This window comes from Haemorhous mexicanus, chromosome 1 (genome assembly GCF_027477595.1).
Source record: "Haemorhous mexicanus isolate bHaeMex1 chromosome 1, bHaeMex1.pri, whole genome shotgun sequence".
Taxonomy (NCBI): Eukaryota; Metazoa; Chordata; class Aves; order Passeriformes; family Fringillidae; genus Haemorhous; species Haemorhous mexicanus.
Genome location: NC_082341.1, coordinates 15,182,679 through 15,197,005, shown reverse-complemented (window position 1 = coordinate 15,197,005; position 14,327 = coordinate 15,182,679).

The following is a 14,327-nucleotide window of genomic DNA, read 5'->3' as shown; positions in this document are numbered from 1 at the left end:
TCACCAGAGAGGAAAGAGAAGAGAGCAGTGTCTGTTCCTTCTCTTCCCCTCACAAGGAAGTTGTAACTGCAGTGAGGGCTCCCCTCAGTCTCCTCTCCCCCAGGCTGAACAGACCAAGTGATCTCAGCTCTCCTCACACGGCTTGCCCTCAAGGCTTTGCACCATCTTCATTGCCCTCCTCTGGATGCTTTCTCACAGCTTTATATCTTTCTTACACTGTGGCACCCAGAACTGCCCCCAGCACTCGAGGTGAGGCCACCCCAGTGCAGAGCAGAGCAGGACAGTGCTCTCCCTTGCCCTGCTGGCCATGCTGTGCCTGATGCCCCCCAGGGCAGGGTTGGCCCTCCTGGTGCCAGGGCACTGCTGGCTCAGGTTCAACTTTCTGTCCACCAGGACCTCCAGGTCCTTGCCAAGGAGCTGCTTTCCAGCCTCTCCTTGCCCAGTCTCTAGGCAATCCAGGGTTGCTCCATCCCAGGAACAGAATCCAGAACTTTGCCTTGCTGACCTTCATGTGGTTTGTGAGTGCCCAAACCTCTGATCTGTGGAGTTCTCTCTGCAGGGCCTCCCTGCCTAAAGGGAGTCAACAGCTCCTCCCAGTTTTGTGTAAACTGCAAACTTCCAGTCCTGTGTCCAAGTCATTTATGAAGATGTTCAAGAGCACAACAAGGATGGAGCCCTGTGGAACCCCACTAGTGACAGGTCACTGGCCTGATGTCACCCCATTCTCTGTTATCCCTTGTGCCCAACCCACAGGCCAGTTGCTCACCCACAAAGACATGGGTATCACATGCAAGCAAGAGAGGTCTGCCAACAATGAGGGAGGGCAGAGTCTGTGGCTGTTCAAAACTCAGGAGTGAGACTGGGAGCCACAGAGGTGCATCCATAGAAAGGTGCATGACAAAGTCAGAGCAGAGGAAAATTATTTTCAGTGGGACCAGTTTTGGTTAGAGGATTGGCAGACTCAAGGTGAGGCAGAGAAGAAAGAAGATGGAGAAACAGGTTGTACTAAACTGGATCACGAGGTAACATTCTACAAGAAATTATTCTGCTTGTGCATTTCTTTATGTCTCCTTTATAATTCTATGCCAGCGTATCATATAGGTAAATCTTATTTTCCCAATTATTCCTGCTGGCTCTGCATCATTATAATTAAAGGGTTCTGCTCTTCTCTCAGCATGAGCTCACCGAGAACAAATTGCTCTTCCAGAGGAGCTGATGTGTGAGCACACGCTGGGAGGACCTGACAGCGCGTGGGGCAGCGCAGCCACTGGCACAGAACCAGCTCTCAGGGAGCAGGGAGCACGCACACCACTTCTCATTACATGACTTCTTAATGCCAATATCTCTGGGGGAAAAAAAGTGCCTTCAACAGGACATTTCTTCCCCTGGTTTCAAAATGCTCTCCGGAGGTGGTGGTATCTAGTCACAGTTAGAACTGGACACAGAAATTCAGCAATGTCTGTCCATCCAGAACTGAATCACTGCAATCTTTTCAGGAATGTTAGATGGGAAGAGGAGGGAATCAAAAGATTGTTGCCCATAGCACCTGCCAACAAACCTGCTTCTTATTTTTGCCATCTCACGTTTGGAAAACACATTAACACCTCACAATATCTCATTGTGGAAAGCATTTCTAAGACTCAATTTCATTATTCTGATTCATATCACTACTGCAATCATGCTGGTCAATGAGTTCTTTGATTCTGATGTTAACTGCCAGTGTCCCACTAATTAACTCAGTGGAGAGAATTACAGTTACTGGTCAGTGTAGTGGAACAATGAAAAATCACAACTGTTTCAACCTTTTAAAAAAAAGGCTTTAAGGAGCTGAGATAAAGCACAAGATTAAAGGAACAGGCTAATAAAATTATTATAGACAGGATCTGCATTTTCATTCTGACCAGCATTTTGCAGTCAAACACAACACCTTGTGTGCGGTATGTGACAACACAATTTTAAAGAAAAGTTCCACTGAGCAGGTAAGCGCTACATTGAATTAAAAGGTGCCTCTCATTTCCTATATGATTTAAAATTAATAACCTAGGGAGAATAATTGCCTGACTGCTGAGAAATGATACATAAAGCAAAGTCATAAAGGCATTATATACTCTGTGTATGTATTTAAATGTTCCCTCGTTACCCCTGATTACAGCTTGCCACATCAACAAAACACCTGGTCTGATATTTTTCTTACATTGAAACCTCTTGGCCAGTTGGAATCTTTATCTCAAAAGCAGCTGAAACCTTTGTTTACCATCTCACAGGACATGTTGTTACAGTCTCGTGCTGAAGACCTTTTTTAATGACATGCTTGACGGGACTGAACGGTGCGTGTTCACCAGCTTTCACCTTCACTATTAATAACAGCGCAGTTCCTACCTGAAATGTCTTCTATAATTGTGTAATTACACAGCTCATTTATCCAATTGTTAAGCCAGGAGTCTGATTAAATATTAACAACAGCTTGGTTCTCCTAGTGTCATTAGCTGGAAAGCAGCCCTGTAATCTCAGGTAACCCATGATGGTAATTATCCTTCACAGCTCCCCTCAGCTGAAAATCCAGCCAATCAGAGCAGATGAGGATGCCCAGCAAAAAACACATCACCCCTCTGTTCCTCCTCACCTCAACACAACCTGAGCCCTGTGCTGTGTTTGTGGACTTCCCATGATCAAAAAACAAGTACAGAGCACTGCAGAGGGTGGCACTGGCTGGATTTCCTTCTTCAATCCCATGCTGCATGCTGAGAAATTGCAGCCTGACTTCCAAAGTCATTTGTCACTTTAAATCAAAGAAGGGGAAGTTTGGTTTGGCCCAAACATTCCTTCCCATGGAAAACAAGGGGAAAGCAGAGCATCCCAGTTTGTGAGAGCTGTGAGTGATGCTCTTGTATGTGGTCTTGCATCAGAGGGGCACATGCCCAGGGAAGATCCCAAATTGTAGATGACCTAAGATGAAATGGATAAACCAGGAGCAAGCTGCACTTCCAATGCACTCTGCGTGGGAGCATCACAAGGCCCTTTAAAATAAAATGTTGCAGAAGAGAGCATCAAAATGCTATTAACAACGCAAAGCAATGGCAAACAGATGTTTAGCTGAGCCCCCTGAGGAGGAGCCCTGTGTGCTGCTGCCCACAGCCCTCACCAAACACCTGGGGACCCACCTGAGCTGGGTGGGAAGACACGAGCAGGCACCCTCTGCCTCTGGGATGGGGACCACATCGTGGGGACATTTGCAATGCCCTGAGCAACGGGCATGGGGGATGCACAGGTGTGGGCATTGCTGAAACCGATCCAGAAGATCCAATTTTCCCAGCTGCTGCGGCAGCGTTAACAGACGACTGCCTGGAGCAGCAGGGCTTTCCCCCCATTAACATCTTATTAGGATGAAAGGCGCAGTTTATACCTCCCAGAGTTACTGCTTCCAGCCTGCCTGCAGACTCAGGTGAAGCCGCGCATCTGGTTCAGGTTTTCAGCCTTTCCGTTGCGGTGGGGAGGACGGGATCATAATTCGTGTGTGAGGAGAGCCGGGCTGGAGGTGGCTGGGACGGGGAGGGGGGTTCGCCACCTATCGAGCTGGGCCACCAGCGCGCTGCTGACCTGCGCTGTGCCAGCCCCTCGGGGCTCCCTGCCCGGGCAGCGAGGCGCACACGGCCGGTCCGGAGCCCGGGCTGTCAGCACAGCCACGGCCGGGCTGCAGGCGGGGCAGGGCCGGGGCTCGCCCTCGGGCTGCTCCGGGACCTCTCCGAGCTTTGGGCAGGGCTGCTCCGGGGCGGGCAGGCAGAGCGGCCTTACAGCAGCTGGCACCGGGGAGCGCCCTGATCCAGAACTGCGGCTCCCGGCACGGCTCTGCCAGGCCATGAATCTGAAATGAGATTTGCAGGATCAGAGTCAGAAATCAATAAACTCCATCAGCTAGGATCCAGCAGCTGTCTGAAACAACAGGTTACGGCAGCTGATAAATACTTTAAGGTGGAGGAAATGAATTAGAAATAAGACCAAAATATGATCATAAATCATGCTCTCCAGCTGCTAACACTATATGGGGAACAAAACCCAAGAAATAGCCATGTTCAGGGATATCCCTTAAAACACAGGTAGCACAACCTCTCCAAGGATGGATACCTTTATAGGAGGGCAGGTTATGCTACAAGTGACCAAATAGCTCTTTGTTTAAGTTTTAGCTGCCAGGTTCTTGTGGTTCAGAAAGCTGAATTATCAATTTCTATATTCTTTCTGAAATCCACTTCAGAAAATCCTCATCCACGCCTCTGCAGTAGTCTTTCTCTTATACTTGCACCAATTGTGTAAATAAAGGAGTCTGTGAAATGCTATAGATCCTCATGACTCAGCCTCAGCAGGGATTTTTTGGAAGCAGAGAAAATGTTTGGGCTCACCTCACCAGCAGGCATCTTGCAGGTGGAGCATGCATTAGGAGATGCTTTTGTCTGAGAAGCATTGGGGAACCCTCCATGGCCTGTAGCATATCAGCTGAGGCTTCGCTCTCCTTCATTTTCCTTTGCAGCCAATGCTATTAAAATGGGTTTTAAGCTAGCACATATTAAATATAGACCAAGAAGACAGAAGATCAAAGTGTCTGAGAGGCAGGGGTGGCCAATGAAGCAAGCCTGGAGATATCAGAGCTACCTCCATCCTCCAGGACCAGGGTGGGAATTTCCCAACTTCTCCAGCCTGGGCAGAGACAAAGCACAGGGACCTGGTGCTGCCAAGGCAGGCTGGGGAGAGACACCAGGAGATTCACTCTCCCTGGAAGTGGTGCCTCCAGTCCTGTGAGGGGGAGACCCAGCAGTCTGTGAGAAGAACTGACCTGTCCCTGGTTTGTTACAGCAGTCAGGTGCCTGTGTGGCTGCATCTTCTCCTGTGTGGCACAGGTCACACATGGGGTGACTCTGCAGTCACCTGTGGGCAGCAAGTGTGGAGCTGCAGGCTCACGTGCTGCTTTCCCACTGGAATCACAGGGAGAGGCAGGGCAGATGGGCAGTTGTAGCCTTTGTGGGCAATGGGTGAAAAGCACACAAAATATTGGCAAGGACACTTGTTTGCAGCTGTGCTCAATAGCTTTAGCAAGCTCCTAAGGACTGCAAAGATCATCTCAGTAAAGGAGGCTCTGTCATGGCCACCATTCCTGCAGATGTTTCTGGCTCATTACAGTCTTTGTGCCTTATGCTAAATAAACCACTTAAAATTAGGTGGTTGGTATTTAAACATTTGTAACAACTGATCATCAGAAAAAATCCAACAGGCCTGAAGAATCAAAGAGATCATACATGAAACAAGACTTTTGCAGCACATCACTCACTGCCTTCTGTACCGCTGCAAGTAGCTCTACTGAAAAATAAAACCACCTGGAGGAATAAATTTGTTCACTTGAGGCTGACCAGAATAAAAGGGGTTTTTTTCCTTTCTGGCCTTGCACAGACATTTTGCAAACAGTTGTTTTCCACAACAGTGTATCCATCTTCAGCAACACTGACACTGTGTGCCAGGGCCCTGCCTGTCCTCTGGCGGTGCAGAGGATCACAGGACGTGGTTGCTGCCCTGCAGCAGAATTGCCCAGTGCCCCAGAAAGATGTGAGCTGCCATTCAGAGACCCACAGCAGCACCTGTTCCAGCAGCACGTTAGTTCCAGCCAGCAGAGCTGTGTGATCTCGGGGAGCCACCTGCAAAAGCCCACACAAAAATGCTCCCCAGAAACCTTCCAGCCTCATAAACCTCTCACAGGCCCCCGAAGGCCATAAATCCTGCAGGGTCTCTCACAACTGTTTCAAAACATTTAATGTTTTCCTTCTGCTCTGTGGTTTCACTGCCCGCAGTGGGATCTCTGCACCCACCTGATACTGAGCCTGGAAGAGTTTTGCTCCATATGCCAAAAACTGTTGTGGAATGGAGCTAAATTGTCTTAGCTGATGCCTGTCTAGATAAGACATTGAACCCACTTCCTTATAATATGATTTATTTTAAATTAGTCTGGGAAAAGAAGCAATTGAGGTAAGTACTTGAATCAGATTTTCAGTTTCTAATGCCAGGCTTTAAGATACTGGTGGAACAGTTTAATGGCATCAGCTCTGAACTGAAGAACTTGAGTGTGGGACAAGTTTAATATTTCTCTCCATAAACATAAAAATGCTGTTTAAAAAAAACAGCACCCCAAACAAGGAGAAGCAACTTATAGGGAAAATGCCTCATCCTGTCACCTCAGCAAGAGTAAACACTGAATGAGTTACTGAAAACAAAACTGATCGAAAATGCAAAGTTCACTGGTACAGGAAAGAAAGTGCAGGAATGTGAACAAACCCAGCTGGGCCATGAAAAGAAAACTGAGAAATGGGAATGGCAATGCAAAACTGTAAGTGCCTGAAAAACCACCTGGAAAAGATTTTGTTGCACAGAAACTGGGAATGACCCCCTTGTTTCTGCTTCCAAACATCTATCAAACGAAGAGCATCGATATGTGAGCCAGAACTACATCATACAGAGGGAAACCCAAGCTATAATCTCCATGATTATAGCTGGTTTGGTCCATTCTCAATATTGAACTGTGATTTGAAAGCATTTATGAAGTCAAAAGAAAAAAAAAGACATGAAGGTTGGTATATACACCCCAAAGCTGTCAACCCTCAACCTCATCTCCCACCATTCCTCAGTGAGATGAGTGATCTTTTGTGAGTGGGGTGCACTGGGTGTAAACAACCTGCACCTCATGAAGAGGTGCCATACAGGAACAGGGCACTGAACCAGGCACTTCTGTCGTGGGCAGGAACAGGCCCAGAGGAAAACAGCCTTGGGCTGTGCTGAGAGAGGAGCCACCAGGAAAGACAAGGTACCACCATTTCTGAAGGATCAGAATTTCAAATTATTTTATTTAATACCTTTTATTAATGAGGTAGGAGAATCCCAGTGAAATCTGTGGATCTGACAGAAGTTAATTGGTTTAATAAGAAGTTAATTGGTTTAATAAGGGAGATTGGAATACCATGCATGAGACCTAGATGACTTTGTGTGTTCGAGTATTAGAAACAGATAAAACTTGACTGCACCAACTGTTATACACACCTGGAGATTCCTAAGTGGAACTGAAGCTTTCACATGGGGACTTACTTGGTTTGACATCAAAAGGGGAGAGCTTTAGCTCACAAGAGGATTAAGAGCTACCAGCACAGTGAGGCAGTATGGAAGGAGATCAAACTCTAGGACCTGAAAGGTTTATTCCTATTGCTCTGGATTTCATGCACAGCCACTCATGCTTTCTTCTGCAAGGGGCTGGAAAAGCCTCATAGTTCCCTGCTGCCTGCAGCTCCTGTGGGAGCTGCCATAGCCCTCCCAGCATGGCAGAGCTCCCAGGGATGTTTGCAGGGGCAGCCACTCTCTCCTTGAGTGCCAGCTCAGGGCACTCACACCTAACATGGTGAACGGAGACAGAGAAATGAAATAATGTGAACCCTGGGACTGTCTCCAGAACTTGGCCAAGACTGTAAGCCATCCTTGCAGCTGGGCAGTGAAAGAGATACTCTGCTCTTCCTAGCTTGCCACCCTCTGCAGAATCCTTCCTCCCTGCTGCAGCTGGCCCAAGGCTCAGTGGAGAAGGAGAGATCTGTGTGCTCCTTGCTCCTGCTCCTCAGCCCCACTGCTCGAGGGTTGAAGTATCACAATGCACCAAGCTGAGCTTCACATCAATTATTTTAACATGAAGCCTGTACCAGATTTCACTAGCAAAGCATTTCATGTGAGACACAAATATTCTGTTTCCAGCACTGAGTCATGTTTTTCTTATTTGGGCACTGATAGAGCCTGTGATGGAAGTGCTGAAGCAAGAGTGAGAGGCTCAGTGTGCTTGTACCTCTCCCCTTCCCTAGACACATATCTCCCCAAAGGAAAAGGAATTCCACTCTTTGTCCATGGCTGCACTTCACTCAACTGTGATGCTCACCACTTGGTAAAAAAATATACAGGTTTTTGTTAATTTCTAATACCTTTTGAAAGTTTCTTACACAATGAATGACTAGAAGGGATTTTGCTGGAAAGGACTTCTATATGCACAGAAGAGGAGGGTACAGATAGAAGGACAACAAAAAATACTGCTTAACACAGCCCACCTGAGAGTACCAAACTGCTGTTACATTTTCATGGCTATTTCTGAAAGTACATTACAATCCTATTCTTTTTGAAATCCCCGAAAACACCTCCAGACCTGCTTGTCTTCATTAATTTTCTTACACTGTCTATAAAACATCAATCAATAACCAGTGCTACAGATGAGAAACTCTGTGTGAGGGAGGAAAAACTGAAGCAAACCATGTGGTCCTTGAGTTTCAAAGAGAGAAATCACTGGGGCCACCCGTGGCTAGTCAGTTTTCACTTATTAATTTCTATTTGGCATTAGATGCTGCTGTTCTTTGCCGAGACTGAGATTTTTTACACAAATGATAATAAGGAAATTTTTCTGCCCTCTGCCTGAGCAGCCAACCCCCACTGCAGTCAACAGGAGCCCAGGGAGCACAGTGAACCTGCTCTTGGTGAGGGTCTTGATGAGGGGATGGTGCCATGTCTGAAAGAGAACACAGCAAGGGTGGAAAGCTTCTCACTGACTTTAACCTGAAATAGGGTTAAAGTAATTTTAAACACTTTCCTTTAAATTTCCTTCTAAAATACTCTTTTCCTTTTAATCCCTTACAGTGATTTTAAAAATACATTTAAAAATTATTTGTAAAATACCTTTTTAATTATCTTGCCTTCACTCTTAATTAATATCTAGCTCTAGAAATATTTTTAAATTTCTTCAGGTCCTCTCATACTTTTATTGCCCTGGTTTGGTACCTTCTACAAAATGCAATTTGGTGGGTAAGTTCAGACCAGTCTATTCCAGCTTATATTGTAATTGTATACAGCAATTAACATCTTTCTCCATAACTAAGTAAATAAAACTGTTCTTTGTATTTCCTCATTTTAGCCTTCCTGTCAGACTCACTCTTTGTCCCATAATTACTTATAACCTGCCAGTGAGGACATTCACTGAAATCCAAGCAAGGGTCTTGTACTGATATTTGTCTTTTGTTTTGATTGCTGTAATCAGCACGAGGAACAGGACTTTTTTTGGTTCACACTCAATTTTCTCATGAATTAATTAGAAGAGATAAGATACGTCTCTCCATAATTCACTTAATTCTCCCTTCTCATCATATCCTCCCATAACCTTGCCCAGTGCTGTGGCTGTTGGCCAGCAGGCAACAACCCGTGCCAGCAGGGGCTGGTTGTCACATGTCACATCACGAGTGTCTGTCCTGCAGAGGCTTGCAGTTAGAATACTATTAGCTGCCAGAAATTCCCAAAATATCTAACTTCTAGTGTTTGCAGGATCTGCTGCCTCCCGGGCCCCTGCTGCACGGCTCCCCTCTCAGGCAGCCCTGGCTGGGGCAGCACCAGTCCCTGCTCACGCTGCACCCCGTGCCAGCTGAACAGCAGAGCAAACCCAGCCCTGGGCAGCCACAGCAGCCCGAACCAGGCAAAGGCAAGGGCTGCACAGGGAGGCTGTGCCTGGCTTACCTGGAGCTGGCAAGCCCACAGGCACGGTGGCCTTGGCCCCTCCTGAGTGGATCTTGCTCTTGAGACACATCTGCCTTTGAGGCTGTGAAAATGTTTCCAATGTATTTTATTAATATTCCACCAGTTGAGTTATGGAGCAGCTCAAAGTTCTGCCACCCAATTACAGCTCTGGCCATTAATGCAGCAGGTTATTAAAGCCAAGTCAAAGAGGGAAAGGGGCTGGATTTGCCACACTATTTCTCAGAAGCTTGGTGTTTAGAAACAAACAAATCACTTGACAGCAAACAAGGCACTATCTGCTCTGTTGTCTGAGTCTTCTGCAGCATTTGGAGACATTTAGAGGTTTATTAGAATAGGGTTTGCCTGTTCAGAGCAGGATGCTGGGTAACATCATATATATGAGTGATATAACAGGCAGAAATCTTGAAAGGGGAAAAGGTGAATGATGAGAGTCTTGGAGCTTCATTATAATGCCTTTTCTTTTACTGAAGACTCCTGTTGCCAAACACTGAAAGTTCAATCAATTTTCAGACTTAGAAGTGATTAAAGTTCTACCATCTATTCTCCATGGAAAAGTACTACTATGGCATTATGGCAAAGAAAGGAGGTTGCAATCAGACACTGCACAGAGAACTGAACAGTGGTTCCAAGTTAACTTCATACCTGCACCTCTCCCTTGCCTCAGGGAGAACTTCTCAGCTCCCCTTAACACAAAAAGATCTAATGTTTTCTTTTTGGTTCAAAAGTTGTTCTCAATTATATTGCAATTTCATGAGAGTGGCTGAACAGCAAGACCACTCCACAATGAATTTTATCTGAAAGTAGTTACTCGCACTCAGAGGCCCTGCATGAGTTGGGGATTTCTGTTGAGTTTTTCTTGAACCTTTGTTTCTCTCTGCTTACAGTTTACTTTCTTTTTCCTGTCTTAATTTTTTCAGCCTGGTGTTTTTCAAAATCACTACCATATTTCAGGGACCCTGAAAAGATATTGAGTAAAGAACCCCTAAATTTTCTTTTGAATGAGAATGAATCCTAAAAACCTTCATGAGCTGGAAAGCTTTAAAACAGAAAATGCTTCCCCTATGCCTCATGTCAACCATATCTCCTAGAACAAAACCTTATTCAGTGCTGAGTAAACAATAATGTACTTCCCCTCTTAAATCTAACCTGTTGATTTATCATCTTACTTTCCTTGGACACAACTGCAAAAGTGGAATTATTTTTCACAGCTGACAGTGGGAATGCAGAGCCAGGAGTCAGAGAGCCCCAGAGACCTGACAGTCTTCTTGAACTGCCTGAAAAATGCCTGAAAAATGCAATTCATCTGAACAATGCAGAGAGAAGGCAGAAAAAAGGATGAGCCTAATTGGTTCTGACTATTAAAGTCAGATCTCAAGTTTTCCCCAGAGATGTGTACTAGAGCAACCACTATCAGTGTACTCAGATCCCTTTTAAAAGGGCTAATTTGATCAAATGCTACAATAACTTAAGAATATGGCACTGTTAGGAAATCTGCATATGATACTTGACAGTAAAAACCATCAAATGTTTGTCATTGACACCAAATGAATCATTTGGAAGATGGCACCAGCAGGAGCCAAGGCAGCAGTCTGGCATACAATGAGGCTTCAGAATAGGGAATTTGCTGAGCACTACCTCAAACCCAGATCCTATCTATTATGCACAAAATGAACACAAGACAAAAGCTCAAAAGGTGAAGAGTTCCTACCATGAAGGTGTGGGAACAGTTTATTACCAAGTGATGGATGAAATGAGTTTGTTGTCAGCAAACCCTCTCCTGCTGCACACAGTGCTCAGTGTTTCCAAACCCAAACCCTTGGCTGCAAGGAGGAGTTTTTGTTGAGCAGCATTTCCAGACTGGCCAAGCCTCACCCAGGGCTTCCATCACACCTGAGGGGAGCAGGAACAGGAATTGCAGCAGACTTTCCCTGTGTCCTCTGCCTGCATGGGGAGCTTTCAGATGGATCCTCCAAGGCCTGCAGCTTTCTCATTTTTTTCAATCTCTCACCTTACATAAGCACTTCATTTATCAGAAAGAAAGAAGGAAAAATCCATTCCGTGTTGAAATTGACTGCCACCTGCATTGCTTCCTAATGTAAGCAAATCCCAGTGGAAAGGTTTAGCACCAGGCTTTTCTGCTGGACCAGTAAATCACTCTCAGAAATATCATTTCAACCTTACAAGTGGTGTTAACCAGCAGGAGTGGCACATTTTTAAGAAGAAATTCCAACAATGCAACAATTAATCCAATTTCCTGGAAGAACTTGTGTGACCTCTGTCTCTTTCAGGGTTCAGATCAGCCATACATATATTAGCAATACAATAATAACACTGCTACTGCATCTTAATAAAAATAATTAGAATATCCTGTCCAGTGTGACATTAACACACAGGTTAGAAGTGTTCCATAGATTTAATCCTTTTATAATTTTGTGTGTGATTGTGTGTGCATGCCTGTATAGACACTGGAAATGCTGCTCTTGAAAGACATGAGACTATTAACCTGTGCAGACATTGCAGTTGTCTCCTGGAGTGCTGGTGTCCCAAAAATGGGGCTTTCAGTTTAACAGGTTGCAATCAACTTAGGGAGCAGGGCTGGACTCTGCTGTACTGGGCTTGGGAGTCTAAAAAGTGGATTAGGAAAGTAGCACGTAAAACAGCATAAACCCCCAAAATTCTACCCTAGAAAACTTTGTATCCAAATATTCATAAAAGAGATTGAAAATAAGTGAGCTTTCAAACAGTCTGTACCATTTCTCTATTTTATAGTTCACTGCAATTTCTTTTAATTACCTTGCAATTTAAATTGATTGAATCCTAGAGCTGGTTTCCCTTAAAAAAAGTCTTCTTGCAAACTTTGATTAGCTCCAGAGAAAAGAGAGCAGATGACTTTAAATGGCACAGAGGTGGATTTATTGGCAAGTGTGTCAGGTTTGCACTTAGCAAGGAATTGGCAGATAGCAGAATATGGCTGGACAGGATTCAAACTCCAAGGACTTGGAGCTGAAAAAGGATTTATTTGAATAGCAAAGTATAGGAGTGTATTTGCTGCAGTTAAAATTATTAGAAGCTTTTAACTAAAAACATGAAGAAATTAAACTTCCCATGAAAGACAAGCAACTGCATAACTTCAAAGGTATTGTCACGGGGACATTTATTTCTTTCCTCCCTCACTGTGTCACTTACTGCTCCTAGCAATAGGAAGGTATATGGATCTCCTTGATCAGGTGTACATTCAAAAGCCAGATTAAAACTGGACCTGCACAAAATTACTTAGCATTCAGGAAATAAAATGCTTTATTTTTATCTTAAAATCAACTGTAGGGAAAAAAAAAAGAAAAGTAGTCTATTCACTGCATGTGAAAAATAGGGAGGCTGTAGTCCCAGAAAAAGCAGAGGCAAAGGAGTTGAGCTGCTTCACATGGACAGACAAGAGGCTTGGCCATGGTATGAAGCAACAAAGCCAGGGGGTTGTGCTGAGAGAAGTTCACACTTACTGAAGGACTGCCAGCTGAAACTAGAACTTCATTTGGGGTTGTGGGGATGTTTTTGTCTCAAATATCATGTTTTTGTCAAAAAAAGTTTAAAAATTGTTTGTGACAGTGCTTGGAGTGTCAGCTCACACACTGGAGCCTTGTTTACACCCATGACCCTCACACTGGCAGTGAACCAGTGGGAACTGCAACAGAAGTGGCTTCCAAAAAGTGAAAACCACTGCTCTGCTCCTGGGCTGGTGCTAAGCCCTGCTTTGGGCAGGAGGCCGGCCTGGCATCCTGTGCAACCTGTTTTCCTGAAACATCCTGCAAAGGAGTGGTCAGAGCTACTCAGTCCCAGGCTTTAGATGATGAAAAAGAGGGGCAGCATGAGGCAAGGCAAGGTGATATCTCAGTCACAGTGTCTCTGAACTGCTGCTTTATGCCATCATATCTGTGTGAGACACTTTTATGGAACTTCTCTGATTCCATTCTTCAATTCTAACCAGGTGACAGGACATTCTAGTCTTTTAAAATGGTACATAAATACCCCAAATCACATTCAGCAGCTGCTTTTTCTTATAGCAACACTTCACTATTTTTACCCTACCACTTACCAGGGTTGCATCTGCAGGAAACTCAGTGAACCATTTTCCTGCTTTTTTAAGCACAAATACACATTTTGATTTCATTTTCATGGACTAAAGCTAAAAGATGTTTTCCTCAGAAAGCTGAACTACGACATTGCACATCTGGCAGCAGCTGGTCTCAGCAGCCAGCACATGGCTCACCTAACTACCAGCATGTACCTGAGACACCAAAAGAAGAGGACATATGCAAAGGAATCTGTGCCATTTGGAAAAGCTCATGCCTAAGGAAGCTGAGGGTGCTCCAGACTGAGGTACCTCACATGCAATCTGAGTCTGGAATGATGGAACAAAGGGGGTGGAAAGGAGAAGTTTAAGGCTCCAGGACACTTCCACCAAAGGCCAGTCATACAGAAGCATGAACTTACATTCAAAACATTGTGCCAACCTTCATCATCACTCTTTTCCTCACACATTTCCTTCCCTTTCCTCCACTGAAATCTGCTCTAAGGCCCCTAGAAAGTGCTTGAATATCTTCATGGCTTGGACCAGAATCTGGATTGGCACAACAGCAGAAATATTTAGCAGATAAATTCAGGTAAAAGAGAAGGCATGGACATTTTTTAATTCTTATTTCCTTTGGCCAAGCTAAGTAACTCTAGATAAAAACAAACTGTTTGTACCTATC